The 20,108-nt window shown below is 40.3% G+C and overlaps 1 protein-coding gene across 1 annotated transcript in view; it reads left to right on the top strand.

Moving 5' to 3' along the window:
• The first annotated feature begins 19,665 nt into the window (after positions 1-19,665).
• The window catches only part of LOC109911817 (zinc finger protein 154-like), a 6,765-nt gene continuing 6,322 nt past the window's right edge, over positions 19,666-20,108 (top strand). Inside the window, exon 1 of the mRNA XM_020511194.2 lies at positions 19,666-19,761. The gene's annotated coding sequence lies outside the window, so the exon portion shown is untranslated. The remainder of the gene's footprint in view (positions 19,762-20,108) is intronic.

Genomic DNA, 20,108 nt, shown 5'->3' with positions numbered 1-20,108 from the left:
CTGAGGCTGAAATATATCATTGATCCTTCTCTGTAACTGGGTCAAAATTCTGGAATTCCCTTCCCTTCCCATTTTGTACTGTGACATTTCAGAAAGGCAGTCATCACCATCTTCTGAAGTGAAACTAGAGACGGGTACTAATGGCCAGTGTGTCCAACAAGTCAAAGCAAAAAAAAAAATCCTTGAATGTAACGTGCCAATTCAATAACTTGGCTAAAAAGGCAATATGAGGAATTGATAAGCTATCAAAAGACTTGCAGTGAAGATCCATAGTTAAGATTTCAATTGTTCCCATGAATATGAAATGAAAATGCTAGCATAATTAACGATAATCGTAGACTTACCTAAGTTTTGGAGCTCCTTGCATGCCTCAGTATTGTCATTCAGAGAAGGAGGCCTCTACTTCTTACCTGCCTGTCCTACTTTTCAAAAGTAAGGCGCTTGCTCCTAACCGGACTAAGAAGCCAATCAGTCGTGTTAAAGCTTCTTTAGAATCACAAATCATTATTAGTCTAGCAAGACGGCAGGGTTTCAAAAAGGTAGATGATGACCACATTGTTGAAAAGCATAACTAACTTGTTCACATTTCAACCAATAATTCAAAAAGTTCAATGTGTGATTGTGTAAGGAAATCTAACGCAAAGACAGAGTACAAATCATGGAAACACACCAGCTGGATAAGTTTGTACAGAGAATCGATTGCAGTTTTTAGATCGATGATTATGTGCAAAATCTCCCGTGATATTGTGTAAACAGCAAAAGAATTCTCCCCAATATTTCGCACTATTATTTATTTATGATGTATAGTGTCAGATTTAATGCCTTTCTGTTTGTGGCAGCTTTATGAGCATATTTGCTGCATTTCTAACATCGCATCACAGTGTAATATCACTGGAGCAGCATTCCCGAATCCCAGTTTGATGTTTATTGGACAGGGGTTGAAATCCCAGTGTTTGCCGTTGGTGAAATTTCAATTCAAAGAAAACCTGGAATGACAAAGTAGGCTGAATGGCGACAATGTAGCCAGAGTCAATGGAAAAATACAAAAACGGCGAAACACTAATAACCGTTAGAAAAGACATCTATCGCCCTTACCTGATCTGGCCTACAGACCCAAAGCAAAAGTAATTGACTGCCTTCTGAAATGGCCTTAGCAAGCTACTCAATGGGCGATTGGGACGAGGGATGCATTGCCGACACTCCATGAAAGAATAAAAGAAAATATAAGCGTGACTAAACCTCACAAAAACTATATTAATTAACTGAAATTGCCTTAGCAGTTCCTGATTTCAGATCAAGTATTTTATCTGAATATTCTAAAACGACCTTTGAGCTATGTTGAGCCCTTGGATATCTTTTCTGTCTAAACAGATTAAAGTATAAATCAATAGGACGTACAGAGTAAATTCAGTTGTACGGAAATGTTGCATTGACTGAGGCTGCAGAATTTCCAGAAATGATTTCTTAACCTGAATTAAACTTTAACATTGTGTTTAACTTTTGGTAATAAGCATCATCTGTTGCATTTGATGCTCAGGAAATTTGTATTCATTTCTGCCAACTGTCAACATTCTTAAAATAAACTTGTTTTGATTCAAAACTTATCCATAGATAACTTCGTTCATCTGGGTTGGTCGCCACCAACGCTTTTGAAACCGCTGAAGCGATAATGTAAATAAATACAGAAATAGAACTCTCAAAATAGGTTACAAAACAACAAAAATACAATTTATATTTCCCCACGAACACAGTGCACAAATAGTAGCAAATATGCCAATGACTCAACGGAATGTAGTACTAATTGACGGAGAACTTTTTAAAATATAATTAATATGATGTAGAATCGCATTGATACCAATTTTAACATTTAGTAAAAACATGCATCTCTAATTGGAAGATATATTTGCACAAGTAATGTTTCTGCTTCTCTCTCTCTCTCATTCATCCCTTCTGCTTTCTCCTTTCTTGTTGTATCTGACACCCTGTTTTTCTTCTCCACAATCGGACAATGTTTTTTCTCCATAACATGAAGTCAACGCTTAACTCACATATTCTGTCAGCCCAACTAATACGCCTTTATTTCCTACAGAGATTTGAGTCAGTAGGGCATTTTTTTTTTATTTTTCAAAAATGTGTATTTGAGTATTCGGTGATCTGAAAGTGCTTATCGGGAGCCCATAGAGTGGTCTTTGCTCAGCATCTAATTGGTAGTGTATCGAAGTTGCAAGGCTTTACTATGACGGTGTTGAAAAGGCTTTTCATTGTATCATACCAGTGTTGTTCATGGCTGAAAACTGTTTGATGGCTCAGTGTAATGCATAATTAGTGTATAATTAAACTTCACTGCACATCTCATTGAATGTTTAATATTAAAGTGAAGAGGGCGGTTTGCTCTGCATCGAAATTGTATTGTACATGGCCTGGCAGTGCTTTATTTTGGGAATCTTTAATGGAGCATCTAAACCATACCGTATTTGAAATGATTTTGTTGGATAGAACAATGTAGACAGACATTTATTCCGCACTTATTGTGAGCTGTGCAATCACTGAAAGCACATAATGTAACAGCGTAAAGGGGTCTTTCACTTCTGCCATTGTCTTCCTGATTTAGGAATGTTTGATAGCAGAAGGAAAGGGGGACAAAACCCTGCGTCGAACTTTTGTGATACAGACTTGCGTGTGTGTGTGGAGGTAAATAGTATGTAATATGTGTAATATGTGTATATTCCACGCTCCACATGCCAACAGTGTTTTTGATACAATAGTTTTTGGACGGATTTTTGTCTGTCTTTAACATTCTCCGTAGCAGCCTTGGTTGTATTTGATAAATATTCAACAGAATTGAAGGTACACAGGTTTAGTTACCAAATTATAGAAACGATGTGATCACACCAAACAGGGACAGAGATCTATTGACGATGTTATCAAGACTTTTTTTTATCACGACGGAGAGGAATTGAAATGTCTGGACTGCTTTTGTAAAACATGAAACTGATGTGAAATTCAAATCAGGCCTGTAATAATACTGAAATGTCCAACTTAGAGCAAAAATCAATTGCAATTCCATAAGAATGGGAACCAGAAGTAGGCCATTCTGCCGATTGCTCTTCCATTCATTGCTGGAGTCACATGTAGGCCAAACCGGGTAAGAATGGCAGTGTCCTTCCCGAAAGGACGTTCGTGAATCAGATGGGCTTTTCCTGACAATCAACAATGGATTCATGGTAATCATTAGAGTCTTAATGCCAGATATTTTACTGAATTCAAATTCCACTAGCTGCCGTGGCAGAATTCGAACCCTGGTCCCCAGAATGTTATCTCAGTCTCTGGATCAATAGTCTAGCGACGATACCACTAGGCCGTCGCCTCCCTCTAATTTTATTGCCAATTGAAAATCTGTCCATTTCATCCTTGAAAATACTGAAGGACACACCCTCAACAGTTTTCTGTTGTAAAGAATTCCGCAGATTTACTGGGAGAAGAAATTTGTGGTTTAAATTTGTGGTCTCCAATTCAGAGAATCTCTGCTCTTCCCCTAAACTGTCCCACAAAGCGAACAATATTTCTGCATTTAACCCATCAAGATCCCTATAAGTAATTCATGTTTCAATGTGCCACCATTCAATCTTCTATATCCCAAAGGTACAGGCACAAACCACTCAACCTGTATTCACAGAACAGGTCTTTCATCCTCGCGATCAGCCTACTGAACCTCATAAGGATTGTCTCGCATTCCAGTGGATCTTTCCTTCGATACGAGGCCCAGAACAGTTCACAGTATTCAAGCTGTTGTGTGACGAATGCTTTTATACTTCTAACAATGCTTTTACAGCCAAAGAGCCATAAATCATGGAAACAAACGTTTCAGTCCAACTCATCTGACCTAATCCCATTTGCCAGCATTTCGCCCATATTCCTTGAAACTCTTCTTGTTCATATATCCATCCAGATATCTTTTAAATGTGATAATTGCACCCACATCCAACACTTTCTCTGGCAGCTCATTATATACACGCACCACCCTCTTGTGAATAAGTTACCCCTCAGATCCTTTTTTAAATTTTATCCTTCTCGTCTTAATCCTGCAGCTTCTCGTTTCGGACTTCCCCACCCTTGGAAAAAGACCGTGTTTATTCAACCTATCAACGCTCCTCATGAATTTATAAATCCCAATAAGGACAACCCTTAACCTCTGACGCTGCAGGGAAAAAATGCTTCAGCCTTTTCAGCCCTCCCTATAGCTCAATCCCTCCTGTCCTGTGACATGAGATGGTGTTGGAAAATATTCTTAAGGAGAATACAAAGGGTTTTTAAAAATAGGTTAAGGACAAAAGAGTAACCAGAGGGAGAATAGGGCCTCTTATAGATCTTCAAGATTCCCTATCTGTGGAACCGCACGAGATGGGTGAGATACTGAATGAAAATCTTGCATCCGTGTTTACTGTGGAGAAGGATGTGGAAATTGGAGAACTTAAGGAAATAAATAGCGGTATTTTGATAAGTGTCCATATTATAGAGGAGAAGGAGGTGCTGGACGTCTCAAAATGCATGAAGGTGGATAAATCCCTGGGAAACAAGTACTTCAGCGGGAAGCTAGGGAAATGATTTCTGGACGCCTTGATGAGATAGCTGTATGATCCATAGTCACAATGTGCGAGAAGCCTGGAGATTTGCTAACACTGTGCCATTACTTAAGGAAGGTTGTAAGTAAAAACCAGGGCACGTTCGACTGGTGAGCCTCACATAAGCGCTGGGAAATTTGTTGGAGAGGATTTACATGTATTTAGAAAGAAAAACACGGATAAGGGACAGTCAACATGGCTTTGTGCGCGGAAAATTGAACCTCCCTAACTTGAATGAGTTTTTTTTTGAAGAAGTTACTAAAAGAATTGATGAAAGCAGAACAGTAGACGTTGTCTATCTGGACTTCAGTAAGGCGTTTGACAATGTTCCGCAGAGTACACTGGTTAACAAGATTAGATCTCACGGAATCCAGAGAGAACATGCCATTTGGATACAGAATTGTTTCGAAGATGGGAGACAGAGGGTGGTGGCAGAGGGTTACTTTTCGGATAGTAGGCCTGTGACCAGTGGTATGCCACGAAGATGAGTGCTGTGTCCACTGTTTTTGTCATGTATATAATGGTTCGGATGTCAATATAGGAGGTACGGTTAAAACGTTTGTAGATGACTCCAAAATTTGTGATTTAGTGGACAGCACAAAACAAAGGGACGTTGACCAGATGGGCTGATGGGCCGAGGAGTGGCAGATGGAGTTTAATTTAAATACATGTACAGTGCTGCATTTTGGTACGGCAAATGAGGGCCGGAGTTATACCCTTCATGATAAGGCCCCAGGGAGTATTGACGAACAAAGAGACCTTACAGTGCACTTTCACAGTTTCTTGAAAGTGGAGTCGCAGGTAAACAGCATTGTGAAGAAGGTGATTGCTACGCTTGCCTTTATTAGTTCGGTGCAGTGAATACAAGAGTTGGGAGATCATTTTGCCGCTGTACAGGGTATTGGTCTGACCACTTTTGGAATATTGTGTAAAATTTTGGTCACTCTGCTATAGGAAAATGTTGTGAAATTGCAAAGAGCTCAGAAAAGATATACAAAGATTTTTGCCTTGGTTGGGAGTTTGAGCTATAGGGAGAAGCTGAATGGACTGAGACTATTTTCTCCAGAAAGTGGGAGGCTGAAGAGTGATGTTATAGAAATTTATAAAATCATAAGACATGGAGAGGTTGACTAACTTATGTCTCTTCCCCAGGGTACGGGAGTCCAAAACAAGAGGACGTAGGTTTCAGCTCAGAGGGGAAAGATTTAAAAGGGACTTAAAGTGTAACTTTTTCACACAGAGGGTGGTCCGTGTATTTAGTGAGCTGCCAGAGGAAATACCGGAGGCTGGTACAATTACAACATTTGAAAGGCACCGGATGGATATATGAATAGGAAGAGTTTGGAGGGATATGGGCTAAATGCTGGCAAATGGGACGAGATTAATTTAGGATATCTGGTCGGCATGCACGAGTTTGACTGAAGGATCTGTTTCCATGCTGTAAACCTCTATGAGTCTGTGACTCTTTCCAGCCTTTCCCTATAATTCAAACCTTACCTTCCCACATCATTCCGTTAAATATTTTCTCCACCCTCAACCGCATAATAATATCCTTCCTATAACAGGGGGACCAGAACTGGACACAGGACTGCAGAAGAGGACTTACCAACGTCCTGTAGAACCTCAACAAGACTTCCCATCTTCCTATACTCAAATGTCTGAGCAATGAAGGCAAGTGTGCTAAATAGCTTTTTGCCCATCATGTCAACATGTGATGCAAACTTCAACTAATTATGTACCTGAACGCATAAGTGTCTCTGTACTACAACATGCCCCAAGGCCCTACTTTTAATTGTAAAAAGGCCTGCCCTTGTTTGTTTTAGCAAAATGCAATACCTCACATTTATCCAAACTACACTCCATCTGCCAGCCCATTGACCCAATCAAGCAAGATCTATTTGTAATCTTAGATAACTTTCTTCAATGTCCACTATACACCAATTTTGGTATCATCCACAAACGTATTAATCATGCCTTCTACATTCTCACTTAATTCACTTATATAAATGCAAACAAAAGTGGACCCCGCACCGATCCTTATGGAACACTGCTCAGGCCTCCAGTCTGAAAAACAATCCTCCACCACCACTCTTTGTCTCTCACCATTAAGTCAATTTTCTACCCAATTCGCAAGCTCACCTTTGAATCCCAAATGATTTAACTTTACCAATTAGCCTATGATGCAGAAATTTGTCAAAGGCTTCACAAAAGCCCAAGTGAACAACGTCTGCTGCTCTGTCCTCATCAATCTTTTTGTTCACTTCCTCAAAAAAAGTCAATCAAGGTTGTTGGACAAGGTTTCCCACACAAAAAGCCATGCTGACTATCTCAAAGTGCCCTTGCCTTTCCAAATGCATGTAAATCCTTGTCCCTCAGAATCATCTCCAACAATTTACCAGTCTATGGTTCCCTGGTTTTTCCTTACAGTCTTTCTAAAATAGTGACACCACATTGGCCAATCAACAGTCATCTGGCAGCTTACCCATGGCTATCAATGATACAAATATCTCAGCAAAGGCCTTCCAATCTTTTTCCCTAGCTTCCCACAAAATTCTGGGCAATACCTGATCAGGTTCCGGGTTTCATCTCTCTTTTTATGCTTTAAGCCCTCCTCTGCTATAATATGAACTGCTTTCAAGATGTCGCTACTTTTTTTCCCAAATTCCCTAGTTTCCATGTCCCTCTCCACAGTAAATACTAACGCAAAATATTCGTTTGGTATCTCACCTATATCCTGTGTTTCCGGCCAAAGACGGCCACATTGGTCTTTAAGGGGCCCTATTCTCTCCCTAGTTACTTTTTTTGTCATTATTCTAATTGTAGAATTTCTTTGGATCCTTCCTAACTCTATTTGCCAAAACTATCCATGTCTGATTTTTTTGCCTCCGCTGTGTTCCCTCTTAACTATACTCCTACCACCTGTATACTCTTCCATGGATACAGTCGATCCCAGCTGTCTATATCCTATATAGGCCTCCTTCTTTTTCTTGAACAGAACCTCAATTTCTCTAGTCTTCCAGCATTCCCTACACATACCAGACTTGCCCTTCACACAAACAGGAACATACTGTATCTGAAATTTCACTATCTCGTTCTTAATGGCCTCCCAATTGCCAACCATCGCTTTACTTGCAAACTGCAGTCAATTTTTTCAAAGTTCCGTCTAATACCGTCAAAATTGGCCTCACTCCAAATTAGAAATTTCACTTTTTAATCAGTTCTATACTTTCCCTTAACCATTTTTAAAGTGGTAGAGTTGTGATAATTTGCACTAAAGTACTCCCCCATGGACACCTCAGTTACTTGTCTTACCTTATTTCCCAAGAGAAGGCTAAGTTTTGCCCCTTCTCTGTTGTGTATATCCATATTCTGAATGAGAAAAGTTTCTTGTACACACTTAACAAATTCCTCCCCATCCCAGCCCTTAACACTATGACATTCCCATTCTATGTTTGTAAAGTTAAATTCCCCTACGATTACCTTTTTTTTCTTATGGGTATCTGAGGTCTCCTTACATATTTGCTTCTGATTTTCCCAGTGACCGTCGGGAGGCCTATAGTACAATCCCAGCATGGTGATCATCCTTTTCTTATGTTAAAGTTCCACCTACACAACTTCACTGGAAGCCATCCCAGGACTATCTTCCCTACGTATAGCTGTAATGCTCTCCCTAACCGCCACTCCACCTCTTCTGTTGCCTGCATTTCTATCCTTCCGATAGCGTCTGTACCCTGGAACAGCAAGCTGCCTGTCCTGTCCATCCCTGAGCCACGTTTCTGCTACAGCTATGATATCCCAGTCGCATGTTCCCAACCCTGCCATAGGTTTATCTGCCTTACTTATCAGGCCTGTTGCATTATAGTAAATGCAGTTTACTTTGTCAGTCTTAGCTCATTCCCTGCCAAAACATTGACTGCCTTGAATTAGAATTAGAATTGCTCACCTTACCTACTTTACCAGCCTCAGCTTTTTCTCTTTTCTCACTATTGTTTTGGTTCCCATCAGCCTCACACCACACCCCATGCCCCCACCTTACTGATTTAAAGCTTCTGGAATTAACACTCGTGAATTCCTGAACAAGAATATTGGTCCACTTTCAATTCAGATGGCAGCCATCCCTCGTATACAGGTCATTTCTACCAGTGAAGTGATCCCAATGCTCCCAAAATGTGAATCCTGTCCTCTGCTTCCAGCTCCTCAGCCATGCATTCTCCTGCTCTGCCCTCTTACTCCTAGTCTCAATATTCCATTAGATTGAAATACAGCCCAACATTAAGTCTGCCTTCCTTATTATCAGCCAAAATTAAAAGCTAGCATTTTGTGATTCAAGGACGAGGATTCACAAATCTGTTTTGTAGATTTTTGATTGTAATTTTTATTTGAACAATATTTAGCCGCTCTATTTTTCCTACAAAATTGCATAACTTCGCTTCTTCCAATTATTCTCATTTATTTCATCCACATTGCTTTACTATGCACGTTTTGGCTCACTCTCTTGGCCTGTCTATAAGCCTCTGTAAACTTTTTGCCTCAAACTCATTAATTGCCTTCTCTCCTAGTTTTATGTTATTCTCAAACTTGCCTACAGTACATTCACGTTTCTCATTTAAGTTGCTAATGCACATTGTCAATATTTGTGGTCCCAGCACTGATGCACGTGATAATCATTTAGTTACAGGTTGATATCCGGTAAAATGAAACTCTTAATCTAAAAGTATTTCTGCTATGATTTAGACACTCCTTTCTCCACGCAAATATGCTACCTCCAAAGCCATGGGTTCTTATTGAATAATCCTATGTGTGGTACCTTATGAAACGTTTCCTGAAAATCTAAATATATTGAACACACATTCTTCTTTTTTTCTGCTTTTTAGTTTCTCAAAGAATTCTACTAAATTTATCAGACAAGATTTCTCTTTCATAAAACAATTTTCAGTCCTCTTGACCCTGTCATGTACTTCTAAATGCTCTGCTGTTTCATTCTTTGTGGTAGACTTCACTATTTTTCTAACAACTGATGTTAAACTAAATGGCCTCAGTCAACCCTTTTTTGTGTCTTTCCTTTTTTTTTGAATAAAAGTGTTACCTTGTCAGTTTCCCAATATTCTGGAATTCTTCCAAACTCTAATGATTATTGGAAAGTTACTGCCAGTGTACTGAATACTTTTGTCGTTATTTATTTTCTATCTATGATTGCATCTCATTAGTTCCAATTTACTTAGTGGTATTTAGTTCAATTATTTGTACTGGCTATTTGTTTCACTGATAGTTATTGTATTGTATTCCTCACCTTTGTTGCCTTCATTATTCAGTAATTTTGGAATGCTATTTGTCTTCTACTGTAAAGTCAGATGCAGAGTATTTATTCAACTCATCTGTCATTTTATGTTTGTTCCCAGTCAATAATTCCCCAGCTTCACTCAATATTGGTCTTTGTTCACTATGGTCCTACCTTCCTTTCTCTACATTAAAAAAAAAGCTTTTGCTGTCCGTTTTGATGTTACCCATAATTTTACTTCAATGTTTAAGTTCTCCCTCCTCATTAATTTGTGTTTGCCTTTTAGTAGTTCTTTAAACTTCCTGAATACTCTGCTTACCAATAATATTTGCCACATTTCATGTGTTTCTTTTATTTCAAGTTGTTGCTATCTTTAACTTCTCTCCTTAACCATAATTGGCGTATCCCATTCTTATAATTCTTCTTTCTTACTTGGATATATCTTTGCTGTGAACCATGAACTATTTTTCTTAAATATTTTCCATTGTTCTCCATATGTCTTTGCTGCCAAACTCCTTTCCCAGTCCATTCCAGGAAGCCCTGCTCTTAACCTTTTGCAATTACCTTTATATGAGCTTAGCATAGTTGTTTCTGACGCAATTTCCTCCGTCTCAAACTGAATGCTAAAGTTTTCTTTTTGATAATCAATATTTCCGAGGGAATCTTTGATTCTGTCATCATTTATTAAGCCTGCCTCATTGCATCTTACCATATCCAATGTACCAAGATGCCTGGTTGGAGCTACAACATATTGTACTATCCCAAATACGCTCTGCAAATTCTCCGAGGCTGCCTTTGCCAATCTGATGTTACCCTGTTGGTTCATGGCTAACCAATGGAAGTCTCACCATTTCTCTCAGCCATTAGGGACTCTCTGTCATGTATAGTCGATGTGCAGGGTCTTTATATCATTCTTAAGCATTATTCATGTGGATCCTTTGCGGAATCCTTAGTTGCATGGCTGTCGGAATCTCAACATATGGAAAGTCAATTCACAAGTCACATGTTTCCACACTGTAGATGCGCCCAAGTCACATTTGTTTGGTCATTTATAAACTCTCCCTTTGAGAGGACGGCCGTATTCGAGATTTTGTCATGTCACTTCCAAATCTCAGCATTCCAAATGGGATACCCTGGTAGTTTCCATCTGCGGGATTCAATTATGATTGTATCACAACTATCTCTGTTCTCCAGCAATTGCCAGCTTGCAAATAAATGGCATTTCTATAACAAAACGAACCCTTTCACCTGTCCAAATTGGTTGTTGTTTTACAATCTACTAAACCCCTACATGCCTCTATGCAACAGTACTCCTTGCAAGTGCTTCTGGGCCCTTGAGGCTTTCTCAGTTTGTCCGGCCTGAAGTGAAGACACTGACTGTTGTTGTGACCTTGAAGTCAACACCAAAACAGCTCTGCTGCTGCAATTTTGCAGTAAGAAGAAATAATTTAGCAGTCATTCCAGCCGATCACAATATTAAACGTATTTGTGGATGATACATCTCATGTTCTAAATGAAATAAAATTAATGTCATTGTTATGTTAATCATTAAAGAATTGGAAAACATTAGTAGATTGTAAAACAACAACCAATTTGGACAGGTGAAAGGGTTCGTTTTGTTATAGAAATGCCATTTATTTGCAAGCTGGCAATTGCTGGAGAACAGAGATGGTTGTGATACAATCATAATTGAATCCCGCAGATGGAAACTACCAGTGACATGAAACAAATGTAACCCGTATTAATACCGAACAAAGTTAAATATATCGTTACATTGTAATTAGGCCTATGGGATAATTATGTACGTCACAGAATCGTTCATTGATAGAGCTCAACAATACAGAAAATGTATTTTCAGCCCATTGTATTTACGCTGGTCAAAAACAACCACTGAACTATTCTAATCCCATTTTCTAGCACTTGGAATATAGCCTTGCATACCTTGATGTCACAAGTTTACGTCAAAATGCCTCTGAAATGTTGTCAGTGTTTCTGCATCTAACACCGTTATAGGCAATGAATAGCAAATTCCCACCAGCCTCTGCGTGAAACGAAAAAGAAAACATGACTCCCTTCTGAACCTTCTGCCCCTTACCTTAAATCTGTGCCATCTGGTCAATAATAATCCTTCTACTTCAGGGAAAGTTTCTTTCTGTCTGCTGTGTCTATGCCACTCATAACTTTGGACATCTCAGTAATGGCCCCGCTCATTCTCCTCTGCTCCACAGAAACAACTGAAGGTTATCCAATCTCTCTTCATAACTAAAACTCTTCAGATAAGGCAACATCATGGTCAACCTCCTTTGTACTCTTTCCAGTAGAATCGCATCTCTGCTAATAATTTGGATTCCTGATATACACACAACGCCGTAGGGGTGACCAGACTTTTCATACAGTTCCAGCACAGTCTACCTGTTCTAAAACTCTATGCCTTGCCGAATAAAGACACATATCCCTTATACTTTCTTACACATTTGTCTACCTGCAATAATACCTTGAAGAACCATATGCTAACTACTCGTCATGTGCACTTTTTTTTTCATCTCGAATTCACTTCCTTTCAAAACATTTAAAAGTATGCGCTATGGGTATTTTTTTTTTCTCAGTTAATAGTGGAAAAAAGATTTCTCCCTGATTATTCTATTTGGGCCATTTGAAATCTGCACGTAGCCTTCTCTTCTTCGAGGGAAATGGTCTCACGTTTTTCAATCTTCTTTGATAACTTAAAAGCCTCAGCATTGAAAACATTGTCATAAATCTCTCCTGTACTCTCTCCAATGCCTTCATAGATTTTCTGTTGCGTGATGCTCTGAAACGAACACAATTCACCAGCTGAAGTCATCCAGTGTCTTAAGTTCATCATAGCCTCTTTCATACCCCATGTTTATATTTGTGAAGCCTAGCTTACTGTTTGTTTTATTAACAGCTCTCTCTATCTGTCTTGCCACGTGAAATGACTTACATTATTGTGTACCCTGGTCTATCTGTTCCTGCACACTCTTTCCAATAGTACCCATAGTATGTTGTACTGTCTCTGCGTGTTCTTTTAACCAATGATCATCAATGCACAACTCTTCATATTGAACTACTTCAACAACCGATCCTCCCACTCCACTAAACAATGTCAGTTTGCACTGTTCTCTTCGTAGTTTGCCATTGTCCCATGTTTATGGCGTCTTTAGTTTGAAATTGTTGTCCTGCACACAAAGTTCCAGATGATTTGTCACAAAAAAACAAGGGTCCCAATACTGAACCCTCAGAAATCCACGCCAAATATTCGACCAACTCAAAAGTATCAATTAACCATTAATCTGTTTTCTATCCTGCAATAAATAATGTATCCATGTCACTGCTGTCCATTGTTCCACGGCCTTTCCTCGCAGGTCTGTGTATGATATTACATTGAACGCCTTTTGTAAGTCCATTTACACCATGTACAACTTCTTTCCCCACAGTAACCGTCTCTGCTATCTCTTCAAAGCACTCCACCAGATTAGTTAGACGCGATTTTCCCTTCACAAATATATACTGATTTTTCCGAATCAACCCATTTTCTCCTACTATGATTATTAATTCAATTCCTAATCCTGCTGAGTGCACTTCTCGGCATTTCCAAAGTGTTTGCAGACATTATTATCCAATACCATGAAGAAGAACTCGTTCAAACAATCTCCCATTTTCTAATTTCCATTCAATCTCAGCATTCAGGAAATACACAGGGAGAAAATACTAATTGGTCAGGTGGGTGTACCCCCTTGTTTCTGTATGCCTCTCTTTCCTCAGGTAACTGTTACTCTCGGGCAATATTTTTGTTTCTGTGCTTTTCTCTGCAAGTGTCAATGATGTTCAATTGCCTGAGAAGATAGGAAAATAATTTTCCATCTCAGATTTTTATCATAGCCGTTAATTTGGATCACGCTAAAATGTTGCAGAGAAAATTTATCAGGATGAAAATGATGCAACAGTAAGTTTCTTTTTTCTCCCTTTCAATTTATGTCCGATAAGGACAGTTCATTAAAATCTCCCGCCTTTAGCCTGATGGAATATCCCAATATGGATTTACAGGGGCTTTATATAATGCAGTATGTAAGTATGTTCCAATACAAGACATCATCTTGCAGGAGAAACGTGTCTCTGGCGAAAATGTTTGAAATGAGAGTAATATGTAGCTAAAACGTCGTCGGCAGCCGTAGCAAAGCGTGTCAGCCGCTTCCTGGGTGGACTAGTGGTAAAACTTCAGCGCTGTCACCACGTGATTCCAGATTAGGAAATGACCGTTTATTGTTCTGGGGCGAATTATAGAAACAAGCAGATTTTTTTTGTGTGTGTGATATTTGAAAAACGCAAATCAATTACACAGAAGGAGAAGCGTTGATGGTGATGAGGCATATTTTACTGATCAGTGTTTAGAATAGCGCAAATATTATTCAGGGCTAATCAATCACAACTGCTGCTTCAATGCAGCAAGCCAGGCCCAACGGCATCGTTCTGCGCTGTAACTTGCTGTCATTTTATATTTCCCAACACTACAGATGCTTCTTTCACGGTCAGTTTTCATTTTAAAATCCCCTCCAGCGAAATATTTTCCTGAGCTTCTAATTTACACGTTTAAGGTGAGTACACTGAGAAGATTTGCAGAATTACAGAAATGTTACATCGTAGGACGAGGCCATAAGACCATCGCGTCTGAACAGTCTCTCCAAATGAATGTCTCACTTAGTGCCATTTTCCTGTCTTCTCCCCGCAATCGCGCACATGAATCGGTTTCTATTAGCAGTCTCATTCCCCCGAATGAACTGAATTACAAACCTGATGGACCAGCAATGGAAAACGCAAATCCCATGGAAACTTTTTTTTTTATTTAGGATAGTCAGCTTTTCAAATACGTGAAGGAATTTTGCAGTAAAAATACTTCGCAAGATTACCACTTTGTTTGCTCGCTTCTGCTCTCCCACCTGCCCACTTTGCTATCCATTAGTCTTTAAGACAATAACTCTTAATGTACCTTAATAAACCTATAAATTTCTGTTCCTGACTGAGTGAACTGTTACTCTGTCTGCAGAGTGACAGTGGAAATATTAAACACTTTCGCTTTCTGTGTCTGTAAGTTTTAGTCCTTTTTATTTTGCACAGTGACCGTGCTTAAGCTTTATGGAACGCAATGTCACCTGACCACAAATTAGTGTGTTGACTCAGTATTGAATAGCAATTTTTCCTCGCATTGAGAACAGCAAGCTTTGTTCATGTCCGGTTTTGTTTAAAGCAGGAATACTCGTATGGTCAGCACTACATGACAGAAAGTGAATTGGATAGTTGCTGAGCTCTAATTATTCCAGATGAGCAACGTTGCCATTCCAACCTACGCCGCACTAGTACGCACAGAGAGAACCTCACAAGAGGACAGAGTTATTGTCGTTAATTGATCGGGAGCGATGTGTTAGCCAGTGTAAACAATGGGCAGTAACTCTGACCCATTAGCGCCAACACTGAGCCTTGCACCTCCAGCGGCACACTCGCTTCCTGCCTCATGCCTCTCATGCATCATTGCCTTTCATTATTTTTCCACTCCCTTGCACCGCCTGTGAACTTGTTCTGGACCGATTGCGGGCCTCTAATTAGAATCTGTAACTTCTGAAAATGGATTCCTGGGATATGGACATCACTCACTTGAATAGGATTCACTGCCCATCCCCAATTATCCCAGATGGAGGTGATGAGTTACTTTCTTGGAACCTTGAACTCCTTGGCACAGAGGTACAGCCGTGATGCCATTAGGCACGCAGTTCCAGGTTTTAAATCCAGCAACACTGATGCAACAGTGATGTATTCCAACTCAGAATGGTGAGTGGCTTGCAGGGGGATTTGTGGGTGACAGTTTTCCGTGTATGTGCTGTCATTGCCCTTCTAGATGGAAGCAAACTCTCATTTGACTGATTCTGGAAGATTTGGAATGTGTGCTCTGTGTGTAACCAGACATTCGTTTTCATTCTGATAATTTACATAAGAGAAGGAAATCTTCATTTGCTGACTGGGAATTGTGCCCAGGCCTGAGCGATGTAAGCTCTGAATCCTAACCAGCTTACACCAGTGATGCTGACAGTAACCCTTGCAACCCTTGCAACCTGACTTTTACACACTCTTGTGCCTGTTTTTCATGCCAGAACCACCTTCATCAGCAAAGTTTTTCTCTCCAAGTTGCCAACAGTTCATATTATCGCCCTGGCTTTCATTTTGAAGAAAGCAGAACTGTAGAATCTGATATTGTTCAGCAGATATACTGCAGGAAGGTACAAAACAGGCTGATGCCAACATGGGGCCTTGTTTTGAGGCACTGAGCTGGAGTGTAAAATGGAACCATTAAAGGTTTCATCCAACTTGTCTGATTCCAGACCCCATGCTAAAAAATGACCAAAAACTTCCCATTGAATTTCTTTAGCGCTTTGACTCGAAGAGACCATAGCTCAAAGTATGAAAGTACATTTCACTAGAGTGGGTGATAAAAAAGCGAAGTGGCTGTGAATAAAATGATGGAAAGTTCCAGCAGAGGAAGAGGCGACACTGAAGCAGCCACCTGATGACAAAAATGTTTCCTTTGCCAGTGAAATTCACCGCTTCACAAAGTGGGGACCATTGAAGTGAAGCAGTGATGTGATTATCTTTGCTGCTTGTGTACATTGTGAATGTTCCCTTTCCCACTCACATTACAAATCTGTGGGCAAGGTGGGTGGGGCCAGTGGCGCAACCGATAACGCATCTGACTACAAATAAGAAGATTGTAGATTCAAATCCTACATGGCTCAAGTGCTCTTTGTGGTGTTTCTATACTTCTAAATTAAGTTTTCTGATTGCCCTGAAGCAGGGACGAGGTTTGAATTCCTGATGTGCCGGAACGAGAATCCTTTCAATGTCTCAGATCGGTTATGTCCCCGAGAACTTCAGAGCCAATGCCCCAGTGGCATCGGGGAAGGGAAACTTGAAATAATTCCCTAAACTGATTATAGGCAACTTTCAATTTCCCAAACCCACTGAGCGAACCACTCTGCCTCCTGGGAATGGAACGGAAACTGAGCAGAAAACCCAGTTTCGAACTTTGTGAATCTTTTAAAACTCAGTGGGAGACGGATTCAGCGGAGAATGAAGGGTGAACTGTCTGACTGAGCAGTGGCATCAAGGGCACTTCCCCCTTCTTTGAAGGGCTAGGAAAATGATTCTGATGATCTCGAAGGCATTGACTGTTCTGAGACAATGAAAGAATTCTCGTTAGAGCTGTCCTGCTTTTGCTGTTGTCACTGTCAGGAACAATAAAACCTGGTTCCCTGACTAGAAATCAAAATGGGCTACTACAATGAAAGCACTGAATAGTAACCACTAGACCATCAGGAACGATGCCATGTACACTTGCATCTACTCTTAATGACACTGATTTTGGCTTTTTTTTTCCCATGAGAGATAAGTTTCTCTTCCAAAATGGCCGCTTCATCGAGCATGGAAAGAGGCCGTTCAGCCCATCATATCATTATCACTCACATCACCTAATTCTTGAGGATAAGTCCCTGGATGGAGAAGCAGGAATGTAGAATTCCAAACTCAAACAGATCAGCCCTCTGGCCTGTGGAGAAAATGACATTGTGCTGTTCAATTGAAAATAACTTCAGACAACAATTAGAACGCACCTTTGGATGTCAGCTACAGTAGGTGTATGAAAGTTCTGCAAGGCCCCAGAGAGAATTGAAAGTATGATCACTGGTTTACAATACCAGTGTTCTAACCACTGATTACAGCCGATAATGTTTTAATACAGACAAAAATTGATCACCTCTAGCATGATATAATTAGATTATGGGAGATGTATAAACAAGCCAAGACAAACTTAGAACTCTATTCACTAAGAGACGTTCTCACAGATTAGAAGCTGCAATGTAATAGATGACTGGATACTCTGCGTGTCATAAACCAAAGCAATGTAACAAAACAGAGACAGGGTCAAGCCGTTTACATGTGGAAGGATGGGAGAGTGATGGATAGAGTGGATATCAGGAAAACGAAGGGCAATGGTGGTTTTTGGGAGGTGACTGTAGGTCTAGTGGAACAAGGCTCAATGTTGTGCTGAAGGCCAGTTTTCACTGATTACCTTGGTACACAGATCATTCCAGATCAATCACCCACAATGAGTCCCTCAGTGTGATGCCCTCTGCGTACCTTGGTGTAGTTCAGTGCCGCGAGGGGATCCACACATTTTTAAATTAGTGAACTTTACGCAGATCAGTTTTGCAGCCTCACATTAAGACTGTACATTTTAGGACCAGAGAAAGACCACTCAGCCCATCAAGTCTGATCCACCATTCAGTGAGCTCATGTCTGATCTGTTGACACTCAGCTGCATTTTCTTGCCTTTCCCCTAAACCCTTGACATCCTGACTGATTACAAATCTGTCTATCTCAGCCTTGAATATACTTAATAGCCTGGCCTAACAGCCCTCTGCTGTGAAGAATTCCGTAGATTCACAACCCTCTGAGAAAATAAATTCTTCATCTCTACCTTAAATATGCAACCCTTATTGTTAGATTACATCATGTCATCCTAGACTGCCTCAGGTCAGAAACCAACTTTTCCACATCAAACCTCCAAAAACCTGTATGCTTCAAGAAGGAACAGGCTTAATGTTGTTGTACTGGAACTGAACAGTCGAAGGTGATGGATCGCAGCATTTCCTTCCATTTGCTTTCATCTCTGATGTGAAACTCTCACTGATTCTGACAGAGCTGCTTTCTTTGTGATTTTCAAAGTCAGGAATTTTGAGTTTCGACAGGAGCAATAAGTCCTCATTTCCTGACCCGAAATCAAACCTAGGAAACAGTAGTGAGAGCACCAAATCATAACCACTACATCACCAGGGAATGAATCAATATGCTTGCAACTTTTCTTCATGAAACAGCTTTGGACTGTTTTTTCTTTGTTCATTTCAGTTACAAAATGATAGAGTCAATGAGATTTAATCAGTGTGGACGGAGATCCTTTGGTGCATCGTGTCAATGCCTGTCATCAAATAACCATTGTTTCTAACTCCTACTTCCAGCACATGGCCCGTAGCCTTGTGGTCTGACGTTTCAAGTGTTCATCTAAATAGTTCTTCAATGTCTTGAGGTTTTCAGTGGAACACCAACAACTGCTTCAGGCAGTGATAGGAAATATTGCTGGAACACGAAATTCACCTTTTCTTCCTTAAAGACAGTTCTGAAAGCCCAAACTCTTTCTCTGAGCCATTTCCTACTTTTGCTGATGTTGCCAACAATGTGGTTTTAATTCCCTCACTGGCTGAGGTTACCACAAATGGCTCTCTTTCTCAACCTCCCTGCTCGTCTTAGGTGTGTTATCCCTCAGGTTAAACTACTACCAGCTTTATTTCCATAAAGAGAGCAGCCTCATAGTCCAGCACGAGTGTGACGACTTTACCTTTTAATAGCAGCTGAGCTTTTCCAGCAACTTTGTTTTTGCTCCTGATATATAGCATCCGCAGTTCTTTCGTTTTTATTTACCTTTTAATAAGTGGCTCTGTGTCAGAATTTGTTGTATAACATTCCTGGAGAATGCAAGTGACTTTTTATTCTACATTCAATGTATTTTGTATATCAGTTGCCTTTGTAGGAGATAAATAGAAAGATTGCTTGTATGTAATGCAAGAAGTAAATTTAAATGCTACAATGGGGGCCGCTGGGCCAGTACTCCGAACACTGGTGAACATCCCCCATCCAGGGAAGTGATGATCACTGCGCATGCTCTGTATATTCCGCCGCACGGGCAGTCTGGTGTGGGCGCAATCTTGAAAGTGGTCGTTTTCTTTTTCTCGTCTTCATAAACAGGTAACAACGCGGCGGAGCGGAGGAGACGATGGACGGTGCGATTTAATGTATAGGCTTTTGAAACACTTTGTGGATGCAGCAGAGCCTGATGAAAGAAACCATCGGTCCTTGTTTCACAATACGAGACAACACGAGGTTTCGTCTCGGCGACCAGGCCGCGAGTCCTGGCCGCCATCTTTGTAGGGGGCGAAGGGCAGCCGAGCGCATGCGCATTAATCCTCGGGCTGGAGAGAAAATGTGAAGAGATAATAGGAACTGCAGATGTTGGAGAATCTGAGATAACAAGGTGTAGAGCTGGATGAACACAGCAGGCCAAGCAGCATCAGAGGAGCCTTCCTGCTCCTCTG

Source organism: Rhincodon typus, chromosome 42 (genome assembly GCF_021869965.1).
Source record: "Rhincodon typus isolate 14 chromosome 42, sRhiTyp1.1, whole genome shotgun sequence".
NCBI classification, from domain to species: Eukaryota; Metazoa; Chordata; class Chondrichthyes; order Orectolobiformes; family Rhincodontidae; genus Rhincodon; species Rhincodon typus.
Note: the sequence above shows the minus strand (reverse complement) of the source record. Positions and strands in the feature narration are given on the sequence as shown.